Source organism: Panthera leo, chromosome A1, assembly GCF_018350215.1.
Source record: "Panthera leo isolate Ple1 chromosome A1, P.leo_Ple1_pat1.1, whole genome shotgun sequence".
Lineage (NCBI taxonomy): Eukaryota > Metazoa > Chordata > Mammalia > Carnivora > Felidae > Panthera > Panthera leo.
In genome coordinates this window covers 195926692-195946722 of record NC_056679.1, presented here as the reverse complement: position 1 = coordinate 195946722, position 20031 = coordinate 195926692, and the positions used below count along the sequence as shown (strand labels likewise).

Below are 20031 nucleotides of genomic sequence, written 5' to 3'. Positions count from 1 at the left end.
GCAGGGTCTCCTGGTCTTGAAAGGTCACCAGTAGAGGCGCTTTCTCCTGCCTGTGGGGGCTGGTACAAAGTTCTGCCCATCAGCTTCAACTCGGAGGTTTGGAGCTTGATAGAAGGTGTGGATGTGAATGTCTGAAACTGTATGGCCTCTGGGGTAGAGATAGTCTGCCACCAAAGGAGTCACAGAGGGGACCAAATCTCTTCCCTAGATGGAGGAGAGTTTACATTAAGCTGCCTCCTAGCCCTTTTTATTTCTACCAGTCTTGTTTCTTGATTCAGACTGGATTAATCTAATGTTAAACATATGCATTATAAATGAGCATTTGCTTATTTGGAGGGTAAGGTATGGGAGGTAGCCCACTATGTGACCAGTGCCCCATCTCCCATTCCCTCACAAGCCTCAGCAGAACCTACCCATCTCTGCTCATGGCGAGGATGCTGAACCCCAGTCACTTGCCCTCACCCCCCAATAGTCCCCCACTGAGGCCCAGCTCCGGTGTTACCACTTCCCTACAGTCATTCTTAATGCCATTGGACATTGCCCGCTCCCTACTTTTGCATGGGAAGAGCCTACTATATGGCCCTGTCATGGGGCCCTTCACACACCTGGCTTTGAATTCTGGTTTCTTAGGGACATGTCTCATTTCTTCTAGGCTCCAGGCTTTGGAGGCAGGGGCTGTGTGTGGCCCATTTCACCAGGGGGGAGCATTGCAGAGTGGAGTCAAAAGTCATGGGTTCAAGGGGGCGCCTGGGTGGCTCAGTCGGTTAAGCGGCCGACTTCGGCTCAGGTCACGATCTCGCAGTCTGTGAGTTCGAGCCCCGCGTCGGGCTCTGTGCTGACAGCTCAGAGCCTGGAGCCTCTTTCGGATTCTGTGTCTCCGTCTCTCTCTGCTCCTCCCCTGTTCATGCTCTGTCTCTCTCTGTCTCAAAAATAAATAAACGTTAAAAAAAAAATTAAAAAAAAATAAAAATTAAAAAAAAGTCATGGGTTCAAGTCCCAGCTCTGTCATCATTAGCTGTGGGATCTAGAGAAAATTACCTAAATCTTAAATCCCTCTAGGCTTTAACCAATGAGGATAGTAATAGTCCTGTTTTGCTAGGAGAGTTGAACAGATCAGTGCCTCACCCAGAGTAAGAGCCCAGTAAGTAGCTCTTCAAAGATAACAATGGGTATTAGTATTGTTTATACCTACGGGGTGGTCTGTCTTTTCCGAGATGGAAGGAAGAATCCTTAGGGTTTGAGTTCCTGAACATTCTGTCTCATAGCCTGGGAATGTTTATTTGGAAGAGGAAACTGAGGCCCAGAGAGACTGGGCAATTTGCACGGGGTGTGGGAGCTGCCAGTCTTATCCAGGAGGCCGGACAGGATTTCTTCTGTTACACCTGTTTTTCCTCTTTTGTCCTTTCCATCAAGGTTAAGGTGCTCAAGTTCCGTAAGGGCCCGTGTCCTCCCTAGTGGCCATGTTGAATGGTATCTAAAACTTATGCCAGATAAGTTGGCCTGGCTGGTAGGTCCTGTGGCTGTCCTTGAGAGGAGGGCACCATGCCCTAGACTGTGCACACTGTGGGCTGGCACCTCCAGAGGCCTCCCACCGAGCCTCCCTGTGCCCTGGGAAGGGGGACGGGATGATGTCAGGGAGAGGTGGCCTGGTGTAGATCTTGGGGCAGGTCACTAGAACACAGGCAGGGCAGAGGCTGGGAGCTAGGCTCTGGACCCAGATGGCCTTGCTGGATCATTTCCTACTTGTGGCACCTTGGGAAGCTCTTCAGTGCCTTCCTCCATTCAAAGGGGATAGTAACGGTCCCCATCTCACAGCATTTCGAAAGATAATGCAGGAAAGATGCTTAACTATAAGCTGAGTCCATGTGAGTTATGATTATTGTTGTAGCTGGTGATGTTGCTATTGAACAGGGAGCTCATTCCATCCTCCCCAGAGCAGGAGGAAATAGACACTTGTGTCACCCCTCCTGGTAGCAGGTGTGGCCACTAAGGCTTAGCGAAGTGGAAGGGTCAGCCTTTGCGGCGTGGGGGGCGGGGGGGCAGTTCAGGCTCAAGGGATTACCATTACGGGCTGCTGGTTTCTAAGGGGCTGCTCTGGCCAGACAGAGCAGACTTACTCTGTAAGGCACCGGAAATGAGGAAACGTAAGCATGCTCAGAGCTAGCCAAGACGGAAGGGGTTGTGTGGGGAGGTGTGGGGCAGAATCCCAGGGCTCACATGGTTGAGATGTGGTGGAGACTCTGGCCTCGTTCGCACCCGAGGTCTGGCTGAACGAGGCAGGGTGTGGATTCTCATCACCCCTAGGCCGGCCATGGATCGGCCTGTCTGGGCAGGTCTGGGGTGGCGGTCGGCGGAGGTCTGCTGTAATCATTGTTCAGTGGCAGCCACCTCTGGTCTACACTACCTGTCCAGGCAGAGGCCAGGTGAGGAGAAATGAATGTCGTCATCACAGGGCCTTCACTTATGCATCACTGTCTGTCCAGATTCCCTTCCTCCTCTTCTTAGACCATGGCAGCTCCTGCTCATGCTTTTACAGGAGGGTTAATGTCACATGCTCATGGAGGCTCTTCCTTATTCACCTGCAGGTTGAGTCAGTGGTTCTCGGGGTTGGCTTCTGGACTAGTAGCATTACCTGGGTATTACCTGGGAAGTCGCTAAAAATGCAAATCATCTGACCCCACCCCAGACCTACTGAATCAGAAACTGGGATGAGGGGGGAAGGAGGAGTCCAGCAGTCTGTTTTAAGAAGCCTCCAAGTAATGGGGCACCTGGGTGGCTCAGTTGGTTGAGCGTCCGACTTCGGCTCAGGTCATGATCTCACGGTCTATGGGTTCAAGCCCCGCGTCGGACTCTGTGCTGTCATAACAGCTTGGAGCCTGGAGCTTGCTTTAGATTCTGTGTCTCCCTCTCTCTCTCTGCCCCTCCTCTGCTCACTCTCTGTCTGTCTCTCTTTGCTTCAAAAAATAAACATTAAAAAAAAAAAAAAGGAGCGTCCAAGTAATGTAGGTGCATGCTAAAGTTGAAAAAAACTTGGTTAGAGGGGCACCTGGGTGGCTCAGTCGGTTGAGTGACCAACTTCAGCTCAGGTCATGATCTCATGGTTCATGGGTTCGAGCCCTGCATCAGGCTCTGGGCTGACAGCCCAGAGCCTGGAGCCTGTTTCAGATTCTGTGTCTCCCTCTCTCTGCCCCTCTCCTGCTCATGCTCTGTCTCTTTCAAAAATAAACGAAAAGAAAAGAAAAGAAACACTTGGTTAGATAATTAAAAAAACAACAACACACTTCCCTCCTTGGGCTCTCAGCATATTCAGACACCCAGCAAATGTTGAAGACCCAGAGAAAAGCCCAGTTTTTCTCTACCCTGTCGTCAAGGATTCATCATCTCGTCACATCTCCAGGAGACACTCTTGTGACACAATAACAAGGTTCAGTGGAACCCCAAGACAATTATAGGAGACAGTGCTGGGGCCACTTAAGGAAGGCAGGATGAGGGGACTTGAAGGGTGGGGGACTTTGTGGAAGGCAAGGGTGGGTTCCAGGAACAAACCAGCTGTGTTCTGGGGCTGGGGCCAGGCAGAGAGTGTGGATCCTGCTCCAGAGAAGGGTGTGCGTGTGTGTTTGCGCATGTGTGCGTGTGATCACAGTGGTCAGATATGGCTTGAGAGGGTTAAGGGACCTTAGCTGTCACCAGTCCAGTGGTTTTAAGCATCTCGATATTTTTATTTTTATTTATTTTTATTTTATTGAGAGAGTGCATGTGAGTGGGGGAGAGGCGCAGGGGGTGGGGGGAGAGAATCCCAAGAAGCCTGGCACAGGGCTCGATCTCATGACCCTGGGATCATGACCTGAGCTGAAACCAAGTGTCAGATACTCAACTGACTGAGCCACCCAGGCACCCCAACTATGTCAATAATTTTAATGAAGATGATCATATCATTTTCACTCAACATTTTTTGAGACCTTATCTGCTTACTCAGCATAATCCTATAAAGTAGGCACTATTATTGTCCCCATTTTATAGATGAAAATACTGAGGCCATATAGCCATAAGGTGATAGATCTAGGAATTCTGTAGAATTCTATAGAGGTGCTTGGAAACACGATCTCTTTGGAAGAAGGGAAGTGGGAGATTGTCTTGGAATGTTTATGTAGCAGACCCCACTTGGACTGGTTTTTTAAAGATGCAAAAATATATCAAATATCAAATGAGTGAATTAGGTTTTGGCGGGGGTGATGGGATTGTGTTGGGATGATTGGCGCTGAAGCCTCCATGCTGGGGCCTCCACTGGACACTGTCATTCTTTCTGTCTTATGGACGGCCATTTGAGGTACACAGAGACTCACTCAGTGCTGAGTTCAAGGTCCCACAGCTAGGACAGGAGATAAAATCAGAGAAAGAAAAGAACCCTCTTCTGGTTCTAGGAGGAGGGGTAGGGGTGGGGGTCAAGATCAGAGCCCACTGTCCAGTGCTGTCCTTTTCTGCCTCAGTGTCACCAAGGTACTGCTGAGGAACTGGAGGGCTTTCCTGACACAGCGGGAACCCCTTCGTTTCTCAGTGGTGAACCAAGCAACAGGGACTTGCCCACACAGGGCCACACATGGCGTCATGATGGGGACCCGAACCCAGCGCTGTCTCTGTTCTGACCAGGGAAGGCTTTGTTTCCCGAAAACTGCCCCTGCACCCCACCCCATCTTTGGCCGGCTGGGTAGCCATAGCCCTCGGGGTAGCCCAGGGCAGTGCTGGGGGCCGAGACGGGAGTGTCCTGGGGAGAAAGCTGCCAAGGAGAGGCGGGGCCGCCTCCGAGGGAAGAACACTCAGAAGCCCAAACCCCAGACGGAAACCCAGTGTATTTTCTAGGTCCTGAGAGGATATTTGGAACAATGGAAGTAGGATGGGGGAAGTTGGACTATAAAAAGGGCTTCTTGATATCCTTTTTAAAAAAAAGTCGTCTTTAGGTTGGACTTTTGTTTCTCTGAAGGATGTTTATGTAACTTCCTGAAAGCAGGGTCCCAGGGCGGCACAGTTTGTCAGATGCCACTGTTTATACACTCGGCTTTGAGCTGGGAAGGACTTGATAGGGTGGTCTCCACATTTGACAATTGGTGGAACTGAGGCTCTGAGAGGCAGGACGAGCCTACCTGAGGTCACGTAGCGAGACAGCGGGAGACTTGGCACTGGAGCCTGGGTCTTCTGGGGCCTTGCAAGGGGCTGTTGTCTTGACCCACTCCTCCCAGGGCCGTGGCTGGCATGGGAGCTGGGCAGGGGCCATGGAGGGGTCCCCCTGGGAAACACTCAAAGCTCTGGAGGTAGGGCAAGGCCAGGGCTGGTCTGTAGTGAGGTGGGCTCCCTGGATGTTGAGTTGTGCGGTGGGCGGGAGGCTGGGATGGTGTGCTTGGTGATGCCACCCCCGTCCAGATGCCGGGGCCCAGCTGTTCCCCGTCTGCCCAGCAGCTGGGAGCTGTGACTCACACCCAGTGGGTGCAAAGGCAAGGGCTATTGTACGTCGTGATTTATCCTGTTCTCCTAGCCCCGAAGGGATGACTAGACCCTGAGCCCTGGTTCGTGCCCACGCCTATGAACTTAAGCAGCTGTGAGTTTGGGCCCTGTGTTTATAGATATGAGGCATCCCAAAGGGCTCGGGGGAATCCTCTTTCTCTGCCACCTCCTATCTCTTGATCCTACGTATCCTATGATCTTGACTCATCCATTGTCACCAGTGCAGGAGTCTGCGTGCCCCTGAAATCACGCACAACATTTCGTGGGGATTTCTATGCATTTTTTCCTGCAGAGAGAGTCTGTAGGTTTCATCAGGTTTTCAGAGGACTCGACTCCCCGCCCCCCCCACCCCGCCTCCCCGCCAAGTGCTGACAGGAGGACAGGGGCCCACATGCGTGTACTGCCTGCTGCGAGGAGTTGCTGAAGGGGCAGGGTGGTTCCAGTGTTCTAGCAGAAAGTAGCCTGGTGGCAGCAGGTGGTGCAGAGCGAGCGTGGTCTCAGAGGCCAGTATTGGGGTCTAAGCCACACCCTTCAGTTAAAAGGCCTGTGACCTTGGATAGGTTGCTGTGTCTGTGCTTCAGTTTCCCAATCTGTAAAATGGGAGTAATAATTGTCATCTCATGGTGTTACTGACTTTTAAATAAGAGAATCCATGAAAGGACTTATCCCAGTGCCTGATACAAAGTCATTACTCAGTAAAAGTTTGCTATTATTATTAGTTCCAGCTCTGTAGTCCTCTTAAGTGCCTTATCTTGGGGTATTAGTCTCCACCTTTAGCTCTGTACTCTGTGTTGGGCTTTCCAGGCTCTGCAAGGCAAGGTTGGAGAGTAGGGGTAGACAGGGAGGGAGGGAGAACCCTCTCTGTATTTCTGGGCCTCTCTAGCCCAGGCCCTCCCTGGTGCCTTGAACGTGGCTTTGTCCTGAGGCAGGCTTATGTAACCAGCCAGGCCTGGCCAGGCAGGACACGATTCTTAACCTCGTTTTGTCCTCCATTGTCTCTACCTCTGATGGAGCTGTTGCATTAGTTGATCTGTTCCTCAAGCTCCAGGGATGAAATTAACCTGTGCTATCCTGCCGCCAAGTGATGTAATCAGGAGGTTTGCTGGGAAGGTGGCCCCTCCTACCTCCTGGGGATGTTCAGAGCTGATGCCTCTGTGCCTGCTTTGGGGACGGAGACAAGGACTCTTCTTTAAGAGGAAAGACAGGCCATAGGCTAGGGGGCCTTTGACCCATGGCCCCTGTGGTTCCAGTGGGTGTGCGTACCCCTCCCTAGGATTCCCTCCCAGGAGTGAAGCCCCACCATCTGGCAGCCCACACCAGTTCTCTCCCAGGAAGCCTTCCGGGGACCTCAGCTGCAGGGGAGTTGGCTTCCGCTGAGCTCCATGGCACGTTCTGTGTCCCTTTCAGGAAAACAGAGGCCACAAACTGGCAGGCCACATCTGCCCCATGGGCACATCCTACTTAACCCATGCCAAAAATTGAGCTAATTGCCAAGAGGAGATTTCACCTAAAAATCCCTATTTCTGGCTTTACTTCACAAATTGGAAGATCGGAAGACCTTGAGCCTACGTTCTTTTATTTATTTTTATTTATTTATTTATTTATTTATTTATTTATTTATTGTTTTTTTTTAATATGAAATTTATTGTCAAATTAGTTCCCATACAACACCCAGTGCTCATCCCAACAGGTGCCCTCCTCAGTGCCCATCACCCACCCTCCCCTCCCTCCCACCCCCTGAGCCTGCATTCTTAACACACACTTACCTGTTTTTTCTGGCCCTCCAGGTATTTGAGTTTGTAACCCTATCCTGGAGTCATGAACTACTTTCTTTCTTGTGTTATATAGTGTTGTTCCTCATCTGCTTTGTGAGCTCTTTAAGAATGATGGAGGGGGGCGCCTGGGTGGCTCAGTCGGTTAGGTGTCTGACTTTGGCTCAGGTTATGATCTCAGTTTGTGGGTTCCAGCCCCGCGTCGGGCTCTGAGCTGACAGCTCCGAGCCTGGAGCCTGCTTCAGATTCTATGTCTCCCTCTCTCTCCGCTCCTCCCCCACTCATGCTCCGTCTCTCTCTTGTCTCTCAAAAATAAAATAAAACATTAAAAAAAAAGAAGAATGGTGGAGGGTAGGGGGCTGGCTCATCTCTGCTCAAAGCATGGTGCTCAGGCTTAGGGCTGTGTGCACAGCAGGAGCAAATTAAATATCTCCTTTATGAATGAAGGTGTGGCAGTGCTGCTCCCCGCCGCTGGCTGCAAAGGTTCCATTTAATAGAGGCCTCTGGATCAGCCTGCCCTGTGGCCCTCGAATCCTCCTCCTCCCAGATAAGCTGTGACTGCTTAGCCACTGACCCAGGCAGCTTCTTAAGCTGCGGGTACACAGTCACTGAAGGTGTCGTCCCCATGCTGCCGTATAACCACAGAGAGGAGCATCTGACCTGTGACAGTCCCATGTTTCACTCTCCCAGGGGGTTTGGAGGAGTTTGGGGAGAGAGAGAGGCCGGGGTCAGCAGCCCTCAGATGGCACCTGTCCAGACTTCTGCGTTCTGGGGGTACAGAGGGAAAGGGGGGCATCAGCTCAGGTGTTTACTGGAATGGGCTTCCCCTCTTTTGAGCCTTTCTCTGCTTTACTCTGCTCCTAGAATACGTGCTTTATCCGTTGACTCCTCTGTCCAGATGTCTGTCCAAGGTTTATTTCACTCTTTCCGCTGAAATCCTGCACATCCCTTGAGGCCAGCTAAGCTGCGCTCCTCCTGAAAGAGGTCTTGGCTGAGAGGTTGCAGTTGTTCTGGGTGTAAGAAAAAGCTGGGAAGCTTGTAAAAACTACACGCAGATTTCTGTCCCCCATCTTTGGTTCCTTCAGTCTACGGTATAGCACCCCCTCCCCGGAAGGTTCAGACATGGGGCTCTGTAGACAGGTTTTGAGGACCCTGTCTTAACTCACGAAGCCCAGGGCTGCTAGGGAGGACCCGTGGGTGGCAGTCGGCTGTGTAACATCAATATGCCCTTTTCGCTCTCTGGGCTTCTCTTTTGCCCTCTGTGTAGGTTCCTTTCTGTGGTTGTGGCCGAAGGGGCCTTGTGAGCCATCCTTGGAGAGGATGACAGAGGGGATCAGTGCAGGTGCCAGTGTCTGGGTGGGGTGAGGCCACCTGTCACTGGGCCAGGCCCAGAGAGGTTTCACATTTGTCAGGTCATCATGGGAGGAGGGAGGCTATAAGCCTGTCAGAGTGGGCAGGCGCTATGGCCTGGGTATCAGGCCCCATAGAGAGGACCTGAGCCCAGCGAAGTTGGAGTCTAGCCTGTGTGGCCCAGTGACCTGGCCACAGGCTGAGAGGTGCCGCACTGTGTGATCCAATGGCAGGCAACCTGAGGCTTCAAAGTGCAGGCCTGGACAAGCCGTTTACAGATGGGTAAACTGAGGTACAGACGGGTCACACACAAGTGCATGGAAAGTCAGGCCTAGATTCAGGTCATCTGACTCTCAGGTAAGACTACACTCCTCTGTCCCCACCTCCCTCTGTGCAGGGTCAGTGCCAGTTGACCCAGCTGGGACAATCATCTGATTGTCTGTGTTGACCTCCAGGCTAGGGCCTGGAAAAGTGAAGTTACACCGTCACAGCCACCCTGGAGGCATGAGACCGGTGGGGTGTGCAAATTAGCCTTCAAACATTCTCCATCCCATTTTTTTTGTTTTGTTTTTCCTTAAACTGTCTGATGGGCCAGCCCCCTCGGTGCCCGTCTCTCCCTGGCACTGGGCTTCATGCTCTTTATTCTGGAGACAAAGCTTCCTTCTGATGGCCCTCAGTGCTCCAACAGGAAAAGGGCAGGCGTGGCACCGGGCCGGCCTCCTCCGCCTCCTTTTGCTGGGAGCGTGGGGCAACCTTTGTCAGATGCTGGACCCGGGACCCGGCAGCACTGGGGGGCTGGGAGAGCTGGCAGCCGCAGCCCAGTCTCTGCTCCTGCCAGTGGCTGGAGCCGCCCTGTGGAGCCAGCTGTCAGACCCAGAAGTTCTCCTGCAGTGGCCAAAAGGGTGGTAAAGGCTTCAGACAGGGGCCAGGAAAAGTCCTGTTCTGGTGCAAGCAGTCAGTTGTCCCAGGACAGGTTGGGGATTTGGCCAGGAACTGTTCATGTGACAACCCTCGGGGTTTCAGCTGGCACAGGTGATCAGCCTCCAAGCGACACAGCCTCCAAGCGTCTCCAGGAGCTGCAGAAACCAAAAGATGTGTTCAAAAAAATGCTTTTTTTGTCAAGCATTTGCCTTGTTTGGGTGCTTTTCCTTGCCCTGGGACACAGCGGTGGGCAAAACAGACCATGTCCCTGTTTTGGACTTGGGGCTGACATTCTAGCGGTGGGGCAAGATCAACAAAGCAGCGAATACCAGTTCAATACTGGCTGTTTTTCAGGTGGCAAGAGGTGCCTGGAAGAAAAATAAAGCTTGGTTGGGGGTAGAAAGAGTGACTTGAGCAAATGGCCCTCCTGTGTTGGGCAGTGGTGGAAAGCCTCTGGTAAGAGGGCCGGCAGGCTCCACGAGGGAGGCGGCGGGAGCCACGGGCTGTCTGGGGAAGAGCATTTCAGGCAGAGGAAACAGCACCGCAAAGGCTTTGAGGCAGGAGGGTGTGGGGGTGTATCTGAGGGACAGCCAGGAGGCTGGTGTGGCTGGGACAGAAAGAAGAGTCACCCTTGTCGGGGATGGGACCGGAGGGAGGGCAGACTCGAGAGGACTTTGCTGTTTAGTGTGAGTAAAGGTGAAGCTGCTGAGGGGGGGCAGAGGCCGCCCTTGTTCCAGCACACATTTGGGAAGGACTGAGTGCACTACCACCCGAGAAGTGACGGCAGGGTGGAAAGCCCCCGTAGGCACTCAGATGAAGGAGGGCTCAGTGTGACCACTGTGCGGAAGGGAGCCAGAGGTCGGATTCTGGCTCAATTTCACTGGATAAGCTGATGGATTGGGTGTGGGATGTGAGAAGAAGCGGGTGCCCACAGCAAGGATTCTGGCCTGCAGCACTGGAAGGACAGCGTTGTCATTTACTGAGACAGGGAAGGCTGCATGACGAGCAGGTTTGGGGAGAGAAATGGAGATTTCAGGTCAGATGCGTTATACCGGAGCATTGGCTGGAGTGGAGGGCACGTGAGTAGAGATTGGTCCTGGGCCTTGTATTCCTGCTGCTGAAGGGGCAATTCCTGTGTGGGTGTGAGGGCTGCCCTCCCGAACTCTGAGACTCTGTTCTCTAAGAACAAATGTTTCTGGGCCCTTCATGTTCTTTTCTCTCTTTGACAGCCTCCTACTGCTTTTCCCTTCGGAGGAAAAAGGCAGATTCTGATGGCTCGCTGTCATGGTGGTCCCAGCCTTTCTACCTGGCATGGCTCTTTGGTCGGGGGGGTGGGGGGGCGGAGGGGGCAGGCTGGAGGTGAGCCCTGGAGGCCTCAGGCCTTGTCTTGGCTCTGCTACCAATAGAGAGAGCTATCACTCTGGGCCTTGGTTTCCCCTCTTGTACACAGAAGTGGTGAGCTTGCCCCAGGGTTCTGAGGGTGGAAGGTTACGCTTGAGGCGGCCGCATAGCACGGTGGTTAAGAACCTGGGCTTCGGAGTCCAGGTATGGGTGTGCATCTTTGCCCTGCTGCTTCGCTGTGAGACTCTGGGCCAGGAACATAACCTCTCTGAGCCTTAATTTTCTCATCTGTGAAAATGGGCCAACCATGGTACCTGTGTCCGAGTTGCAGTGAGAGTTAAATGAGAACATTTGCACAAAACATGCAGCAAAGGCCCTGGCACATCCCATTCTCTGTTAACTCGGGCTGTTAGTAGCAGTGACCTGTGCGGTGGGTCAGGGGAAGGGGTTTCGCCTGGGGGCAGTGGGAGCCATGGCAGGTTACTAAGTAGGAGTGTGTTGCACATGTGATGTGAGAGCAGCTGCGAGTGTGGGGACTTGGCCTGAGTCCTCTTGGTAAGTCCCTGACCCCTTCTACCCGCCAGAGTGAGAACTGGGGGCTGGCCCTACTGGGTTCTCCTGCCTTCCTCAGGTGGGGGTCTTCACTGACCTGGCATGAGCAGCCTCTGCCTTGCACAGGTCCCTCAGGGATGGAGTGATTCTTTTCCTTAAGTTCTCCTACAGGCCTCTTGGGCTGTACATGCCAGTGACTGACCTTAGGGAATGTAAATGTGGGGCTTTGAGGGGTGGGTGACATTGAGGGGACTTGAGTTACATGTAGGGCTCTGGACAGGGCTGGGGGGGGGGGGGGCGGGGCAGGCCCGGAGTAGCATTCCACTGGGCACTTGACTGTGGCCTCGGTTCCTGGTCTCGGTCCAGGCTGGGTGGTGCTTGCTGCACTGGAGCCGTGGAGAGGTTGACGACGGGCGGAGGAATGTGGCCCCCTCAAGACCCACACTTCACTGGTGCCCAGGCATGCCGGCTGAGCCCTGGGCTTTCGCAAGCCTGTTTCTCCTCAGTTGAGCCATGCCAGGATGGCAAAGGACATTTCGGAGCCCCCAGGGCTCACAGCCAGGCTGTCATTAGGCATTGCTTGTTTTCCCAGGGTCCAAGCATTTTTAGAGATGGAGGGGGCTCTGGAGATATTCCAGGGACTTCTCTTAATAGCTGGGTAAATTGAGATCCAGAGAGAGCAAGGCACTTGACCAAGGTCTCACAAGGCCACCGCCCTACTATCTGTCACCTCCCTTTGTTCCCATGTCCTTTGCTTAGACTCCTGGCCTCCTGCCCGGATGTTTGTAACAGCCTCTGTCTTGTGGGCTCTCTGAGAGCTTTGTTTGTCTTCCTATTATCATACTCTTGCCTAACCTGCCAGGCACACGTGCTGCTTGAGCGTGTCTGGTCTCCCTTCCGGTCCCAGACTGAGCAGCGCAGCACAGAGGTTCTGAGCCAGCTCTCCCTTCCTAGCATGGTGACCTGGGGCAAGATAGCCACAATTTCAGAGCCTCAGTGTCTCTGTGAAAGGCAAACAGTAGTAGTACTTAATTAATGGGGGGGGGGGGGTTTAAATGAGATCATGTGTGAAGGATATTATACCTGCGAGGACTGAGCTCTCAAAAATGGTCATTGTTATAAACGCTGACTGAACTGAAGGTCGAGGGCGCGGAGGAGTCAACAAAGCTTTGGACTGGGAGGCAGAAGATGGGCGCTCCGAGTTCACTCTCAAATACTGCCTCACTGTGTGCATTTGGGGACATCACTCCTCCTCTGGGAACCCCACTTTCCTCATTCGAGAAGGGTGGAAGAAATCCCTGCTATGTTCTTGTAAGGCTGTCATGTGATGCTAAAGCAATGTCTGTGAAAAAGCTTTGCATCTGTGTAATGATTTAAAAATGGCACGGCAGTGGCTGCGGTGTGCTGATGGCGATGAGGACATTGTAGCCACAGGGGTGGACAACTGGCTTGGCTGCAGTCTGGTCAGTCTGCAAATGCTCAGCGCCCACACGGGCTTCCCATGCCTGCCTGCCTGCTCCCGGCCTCCACCAGCCTGCCTTTCACATCAGCCTCACCACCGCACACTCGAAGGTGTGGGAGGTGCAAAGACCCAGTGGCATCTTCCAGGCCCTGGTGGATTTTGGGTTATCTGTGGCTAATGCCATGGAATGTAGGATTATAGCCAGACACTGGTTCGAATCTCAGCTAAGCACTTCCCAACTGGGGGCCTTAGCAAGTTGCTTAACTTCCACGAGCCTCAGCTTCCATACTTGTAAGATGAAGCCCTGATGAAGTGGAGGCCAAGCATTCGGCAAAGGGCGCCACGCGTGGTTATATAGGATGGTGGTATAATGTGTTTTCTGCCTGGAGTTTGAGGACTGATGGGAGAGGGAACCATTGTGCCCATTTCTGGGGATGAGCTGTAGGTCAGAGATGCCCAGCTTGGAAGCAGCAGGGCCTTTGGAGTCATCTGGCACTGCTCGCTTTGCCGGTGACAAAAGCTGGTCCTGGAGAAGAGCAGGTGCTTGGCCGAGGTCACTGGCGGGTTAGAGGAGGGCTGGGCCTCGGGTGAACTTTAAGGAGCCCCTCACTCTCGGGTGCTACTGGGAGATGGTGCTCCCTCTCAGCATCGGGCAAGTGCACACAGCAACATCTGAGAGTGGGCGCCTCTTTACCGTTTGTGTCTGCTGCCTCACTTGCCTCCCCCCAGTCAGGTCTGGGACCAGAACTCCAGTCTCCTGACCCCAGGAACTGAGCCACCAGCCTTGGGAGTGCAGGGACACCTGTGAGGCACCTTCTAAGAGTCTCACAGAGGCCCCTCGGGCCCCTTTAAAAGGAATCTGCCGTAAGTAGGTCACCGGATACTTTTCACTCTATGCTCTCTAGTTTCTGTGTTCCAGAGAAAGTGAGGCCCTCCTCCCTGCCTCCCACCACCTCCTACCCCTTCCCCTGCCAGCTGTGCCTCCATGTAAGCATGTTGAGGCCCTCACACTCAATGCGTGTTGGTGGCGGGCCCCCGTCGTGGCAACAAGCCCCAGCACATCTAGAGAGATGAGGCCACTTTCATGCGTGCCTTGAGGAAAGCCTCCTGGGTCTCAGCAGGCCCGTGCTGTGCCCACCAGGCCTCCAGGAGATTAGGGAGCTTCCGTGGCTCTAAGTGACTCGAAGCTTACCCTTCCTCTTTGTTGCTCCCAGCGCATCTGGCTTCCCTCTGCGCTGGCCACAGGGCCTGGAACTTTTTCAGTCTCCCTAAGGCTTTCCTGTCTTGTGGGCAGCCTAGTCTTGGGACATCCATCTGGGCCAGTGGCCCCATCACCACCAGTGGGCCTGTCGGCTAGTCCTCAGGTGGCTGTTAAGAGGTAGCCAAGGCCGCTAATCCCTGCAGGAGTTCTTAGGATTTATCCAGGCCCCGGAAGGTGGTCCTGGGCCACCCTTATGACGTGACATGAGGGGACTTGGACAATTAGCCCAGTCTCTGTCCCTGGGCCCACGCATACAAAAACTCCATCTTTTTTTTTCCTACCCTGACTCTCAGGGCCTGGAATTCTGCCATTAGCAAGTTGCCTTGTGCTCTCCTTGACGTCCTCTAAAAAGGCAGATACTCCTGCATGTGGACAGTCCTACGTGTTTACTGCTAAAGAGTAAAGCCAGGCTAGCCTGGCCCTTTTCCAGCTGCCTGTGTGACCGTGGCCATGTTGCTTCTCCTCTCTGGGCTACCTAAGGCCCTTTCACCTAACACCTCAACACGCTGGTCTGGATTCTACACCTTCCACACTCTGGCAGTTACCCTTCTTCCTCCTCTGCTGGGCGGACAGTGGGAAGGACCCCGCAGCTGAGTCGGGATGGGGGCAGGGCCCAGAAGCCAGTGTTACCACCAGCGGGCCCAGATAGCTGAGCGGATATCATATCATCATATCGGGCCTACTTCCTGTTCTTTTCAGGACAGGTGGGGAAGCAGGTCTGGAGGGGGAAGGCTCTTGCTTCACATAGGAAGTCAGGTGGAGCTGTAGCCATAGAGCAGATTTCCTTGCGGCCAGCGCGGGTTCCTCCACTGCCGGCTGCACCTTTCGTGAGAGTGTCTGGAGGGCCCATCAGCATGAGGGCCAGGGACGTGCTTTCTCCTCCTCCATGGAAGGCGCCTCCAGGCTGGGGCCTCTGCCTGTTGTGGGGCCCCTGAGTGTGGGGCAGAAGCAAGCAGGACATCCTCTTCCTGAGGTCCGGGAGGGAGGGGCCGGTGGCCTCTGGCAAGGAACCTGGTGGTGAGGGGCCTGGAGGCTTCCGGAACATGGTTGGTGGCTCAGGATGCCCTAGAGCCACCACTCCCTCCCTCTTTCCCTCCCTCCCTCCCAGGGAGGGGACTGGCTGAAAGTAATGCCATTTGTCCTAGCTCTGGGATTAGGTGCGGCCTCGTCAAGTGAGGAGCGTGCAGCCATTAAGAGGACGCAGTGAAGGGAAGCCGAGCCCAGCGCTGCTGCCTGGAGGTCTGGTGGGTCTTATCATTCTCTCCCCGGCCTTCCCTTACCCTCTGACCACAGCCCCTAGGCCCCTCCCTTCTGTCCAGTCCTCCCAGGTGTGTCTGGATGTGTGTGCACCAGTAGTGTGGGCACGTTCACAGCCATGCAGGAGGGGCCCGGGTGTGCAGGGAGTGGGACAGCCTGGCCCCAAGCCTGGCCCTGGGTCCTGTCTGCATTTAGGACCAGGAGCAGGTTCCTGAAGTGTCTCAGCCCCTGGGGCAGCCCCAGAGAGATGGCTCGGGGCTGACCTGGCAGATTCCTGTTGGAGGAGGAGGTAGTGGCAGAGGGGTAGGAAGGAAGGGCTGTTTCTCTTGATAGTTCCGTGATCCTGTGAACCCACGGAAGCCAACAGGTCCAAGAGTTAAAGAATACTGCAGGGCCATTGGGGGGAGCAGGAATGGCGAGGTCCCAGGGTGCTGAGAGGTCACATTCATGGCCTCAGTCTTGTCTACACTTGTGAAAGCCACAACATGTCAAAGCCAGGACTCCTGGGCAGTTCCCCTGTTCTTATTTGGTGTGTGTTTGGGGGGGGGGGGGATGGGGGAGTGGTCACAGCCACCCTGCATTTGTTTGGAATGCAGTATCTGTTTGGGGAGAGCCCTCTAACAGCTTTCATAGATTCTGGAAGGGTTCTGTAACCCGGGAGGTCACAAACTTCCGATCTAGTGCACACCCCTCGTTGTCTAGTGGAGGAAACAGAGGTGAGGAGAAGGTAAGGGTCTTGCCCAGGGGCACCTAGGGAGCGAGTGGCAGGGCTGGGATGCTGATGTGGACCCCAGGCCCACATGGGTTTTGGCTTCTGTACCCATGAGATGGAGCGCTCCCCACCGCCTAGCAGTACAGCTGCTTTATGGAATCTCTCGGGGGGCATCTGGTGACCTGGGGTGGACCCGTGGAAGGACAGGGGCTGGGACTGACCAGCCTTGCCTGGCTCCTCTGCAGGGGTGGCAGATGGGGGTGGGGAGGTTCAGGGCATGATAAACTTGTTTCTACGTCACTGGGAAAAAATGACAAATAAATGGGGTCATGGTAGTACCTGGTGTGCCACAGACCCCTGAGGCATGCTGGTCACCATTTTCCTTCGAGTTGGCCCTCGAAGTTGAGATGTCCTACTTCTTCTTACCCTCACTCCTTCGTCTCTTCTTCCTTCACTTGAGGCTGCTGCCTGGGCCATGGAGGCGGCCCCCTTTCTAACATGGACACCTGCTTGTCAGAGGTGACCGAGGCCCCTGGGGCAGGGGAAGGTGAGGACCCTCTGGCTGAGGTCTTGCCTTTCTGGGAACCTTTGGTGTCCTACTCTGCCAGTAAAGACTTTCCCATTCCTGAAGAAATTGGGTCAGCCTGTGTTTAGGTAGCTGGGATGGGTCATCGGCAGGAAACCTCTCTAGGCCACAGACCTCACTCAAGAATGGTGTGGAATGCTGAGCATAAGGACTGTCTATAGGTTACAAATAGCCCACCTTGGAGGACTGGCCCAGGGTCATCCTAAGCTCTGCCTCTGCCTAGCTGGGTGACTTTCAGTCGGTTGCTTACCCTCTCTGAGCCTAGGTTTCCTCATCTGTAAAGTGCATATATCAGTGACCCCACCTCTCTGGGTGTGAGGATTGGGTGTGACAGATCAGAGCAGACTCTCAGCACTGACCCAGTGTGGGGCTGGTGAGTTATCAGGAGCTCAGCCAGTGCTGGCTGCCGTCCGGCAGGGAGGTTATGAGATTTGCAGGGAACTATCATTCCATTCCTTTTGAATGCCTATGATCTGAGCCTAAGAAAAATAGGAATGGATTCAACTCTGTCATCGATGGATTTGGGGGTTGGGTGGAGAGAGCCCTATTTGGGGAAGCTTCATGGGCTAGTGAAGAGCATGCCCTGTGATGGGCCTCCCCGTCTTGGTCTGTTAGGAGCTTTGGTGGGACTGGGGGGCAGCTGGTCCTGACCTGTCTTGTTCCTGACTCCGCCCCTCCCCACAGGCTGTCTTGTTTGTTTGCTTGCGAAACCCTTTCTTCAGAGCTAGTGCATAGGTAAACTCTCAACTCCGGGCCTGTTGGAGGAAAGACAGCTTCTCAACAAGTAGGGTCTAAGTTCCTGAGGTTTTTTTGTTGAGCATTCCCTGCTGGGGAACCCAGAACAAATCCCAGGTTAGGAACCTGGGAGTGAACCAGCAGGGAATGCTTTGTTTGCTTGTTGATTGATGGCTGATTTGTGGGTCTTCCTCCAAGACAGATCGTGAGAGGCTGCTTTTGATGTTAAAACACGCATAAAATGGATGAAAACAAAGACAGACAGAGCACCATTCAAAGGGAGCAGAGAATAGGATGTCCAGAGCGGTAGAGTGTGGTAGCCGTCCCGGGCGAACACAGGGGACCCGTGTTGCTGACAGCTGAGGATCACAGGCTCTGGAGCTGGTGGCCTGTGCGAGATCCTTGTCACCCACTCGTTAGCTCCGTGGGCTGGGGCAAGTCGCACGCCCCCTCTGGGCCTCACTGTCCTCATCTGTAAAATGAGGGGAAGGTAGGTCACAGTGCTGCGGTAAGGGTTAAATGAGCATGTCATACCGGCATATTGTGTCCAATAAATGAGTTCCTAGCATTGATGCATTTGGCTCGGATCCCCAAAGGGGAAGGTAATTGGCAAGGGCACATCTGTCTTGAGCACCTACTGTGGGTAGGAGACCACGTCTGCTTTGAAGAGCTTTTGGTGAGGTTGGGGGACCAGTGTTCCAGTCCCGAGAGGCCCTGGCATCTGGCGGCACGCATCCAGCGCTGCATGATGGGACACAGAGCAGGAGAGCTCATCTAGGACTTTGAAAGCCACAGCTGGTCTTGGAGGAGGATGGGCAGGCTTTTAGTGGACAAGAAAATGGGTCAAGGTAGGTGGGCGTGGGGGCAGGGGATCCTTTGCTCGCTCTCTCTCTCTCTCTCTCTCTCTCTCTCGGGATCTCAGTGTCCCCATGTGCTCACCGCGGGGTGGACTTCACACTGCAGCCCCGAGGCTCTGAGCCAGACTGCCGACAGTCCCTTGGTGGCGGCCCCGGACTCCGGACTCTGGGGTGACTGATGGGCAGCGGCTGGGCCCTCGGCCAGGCGGCACTGCGGGCCTGTGGGGGATGGGGTGTGCAGCGAATTCCAGCAGAGGAAGGGATTTGCTTCTGGTTCGGCCTCCCAGGGGTGTAATTGGGCTGGAGAAACTCCTGCACAGCTGGGAAGCAAATGTGGAGGATTTTCTGTGCTGCACTGTGCGTGGTGGGTGGGGCAGGCTGAGGCCGGGTGGCTGGTGGAGCTGGGCGGCTTCGGGGTGTGGCCGGGTGGTGGGTGGTGGGTGTGATTGTGCTGGGGGTGGGACAGGCCGGGAGGGGCTGGGTCAGCTGTGGGGAGTGGCCCTGGGATTGCCTGTGGGGCTGCCACTGCCCAGGCCTGCAGCCAGCCCTCCTCCCCCAGGCCCGGATGCCCATTCACATACTTCTGAGGCTGTTTGCGGGGCTCTTCCTGCACCTCCTTCAGCTCCCCACCCCGTACTTGTGCCTGTGGCCCAGATGGCTGTGACGATACCATTTGAACGTGTCGGCACCGTGTGAGTTTGCCCGTGCGTCTATATGCATAGGAGTATGGGGCATCTGGGGAGGGTGTCAGGAATGACCCAGGCGGGAAATAAAAGCTGGGCTAGGTGAGCACCCAGGGCTGCAGGGACCTTCCTGCATTTTACCCTGCAGCAGCTTCACACCAGAAACCTAAAACCTTGGGGTTTGGTAAAGCCTACTTCCCAGTGCCCAGGGCCATTCTCGGTGCCTAGTGGTGCTCTGTAAGTACAACGAGGGGACAGGGGATGGGCCATCTGCTGTGCCCCACTTCCAATGTCCTCCCAAACCTGACGCCGTTTCTTCTCCTTCTGGATCCACTGTGAATTTGGTAGGTGGCCCTGGGCCAGTTGCTTCCTGAGCCTCAGTTTCCAAATCTGTTAAATGGCTAATCATTTTACCAGCCTATATCGCCGTGTGCCGGGCCCTGCGCTGTTTTGCACACGTCATCTCTTTTAGTCCGGGCAGCAGCCCTGCGAATATATAAAGCCTGTTTTACACTTGGGGAAACCAAGTCTCAGAGAGGTTGAGGGATTTGCTCAAAGATCACAAGGCTAGTAAATAATGGATGCAAGATTCAAGCTCAGGCAGGCTGGCTCTAGTCTAAGCCCTTAACTGTAATGCTAGCAGCTGGTGCATGGCCACCTCACAGAATGACACGTGCCGCCCTTCACAGGAGGTCTGCTGCACACAGTAGGCGCCAGGTAAACGTGAGGGCTGGGTCATTAGGTGTGCTTCACCATGAAAGGCACAGGACGCTCAGCCTCTGAGAGTTCTTGGTCCTACTCCTGGTGTTGACCTGCCCATCCAGGGCAGAGACGGACCCTCTCCCCAATCCTGATTCTAAACACCTTGGTTTCTGGAAGGCCCTTGGCCTTTGCCTCCTTTCTCTCCAGGTCCTACACAGGATTGTGGGGGAACCAGAGCATTTTGGAGTAAGGGGGGGTGGGTGGGGTAGGGAGTGACTTTCAACTCCAGAGCAGTGGCCACAGTTACCGTGGTATTTCCCGAAAGTGCAGCGTTGCCATGGTAT

General features: G+C 54.3%; 1 protein-coding gene across 4 annotated transcripts in view; it reads left to right on the top strand.

Annotated features, from left to right (window-relative positions):
- NDST1 (N-deacetylase and N-sulfotransferase 1) overlaps positions 1 to 20031 on the top strand; it is a 59077-nt gene that overhangs the window by 5081 nt on the left and 33965 nt on the right. The window contains exon 1 of one of the 4 annotated variants that reach the window (XM_042949196.1): positions 14851 to 15394. The exons of 2 other annotated variants lie outside the window; for them this stretch is intronic. The gene's annotated coding sequence lies outside the window, so the exon portion shown is untranslated. Of the gene's footprint in view, positions 1 to 14850; positions 15400 to 20031 lie in introns of those variants that run through there. One more of the 4 variants, XM_042949179.1, reaches the window with a different exon arrangement.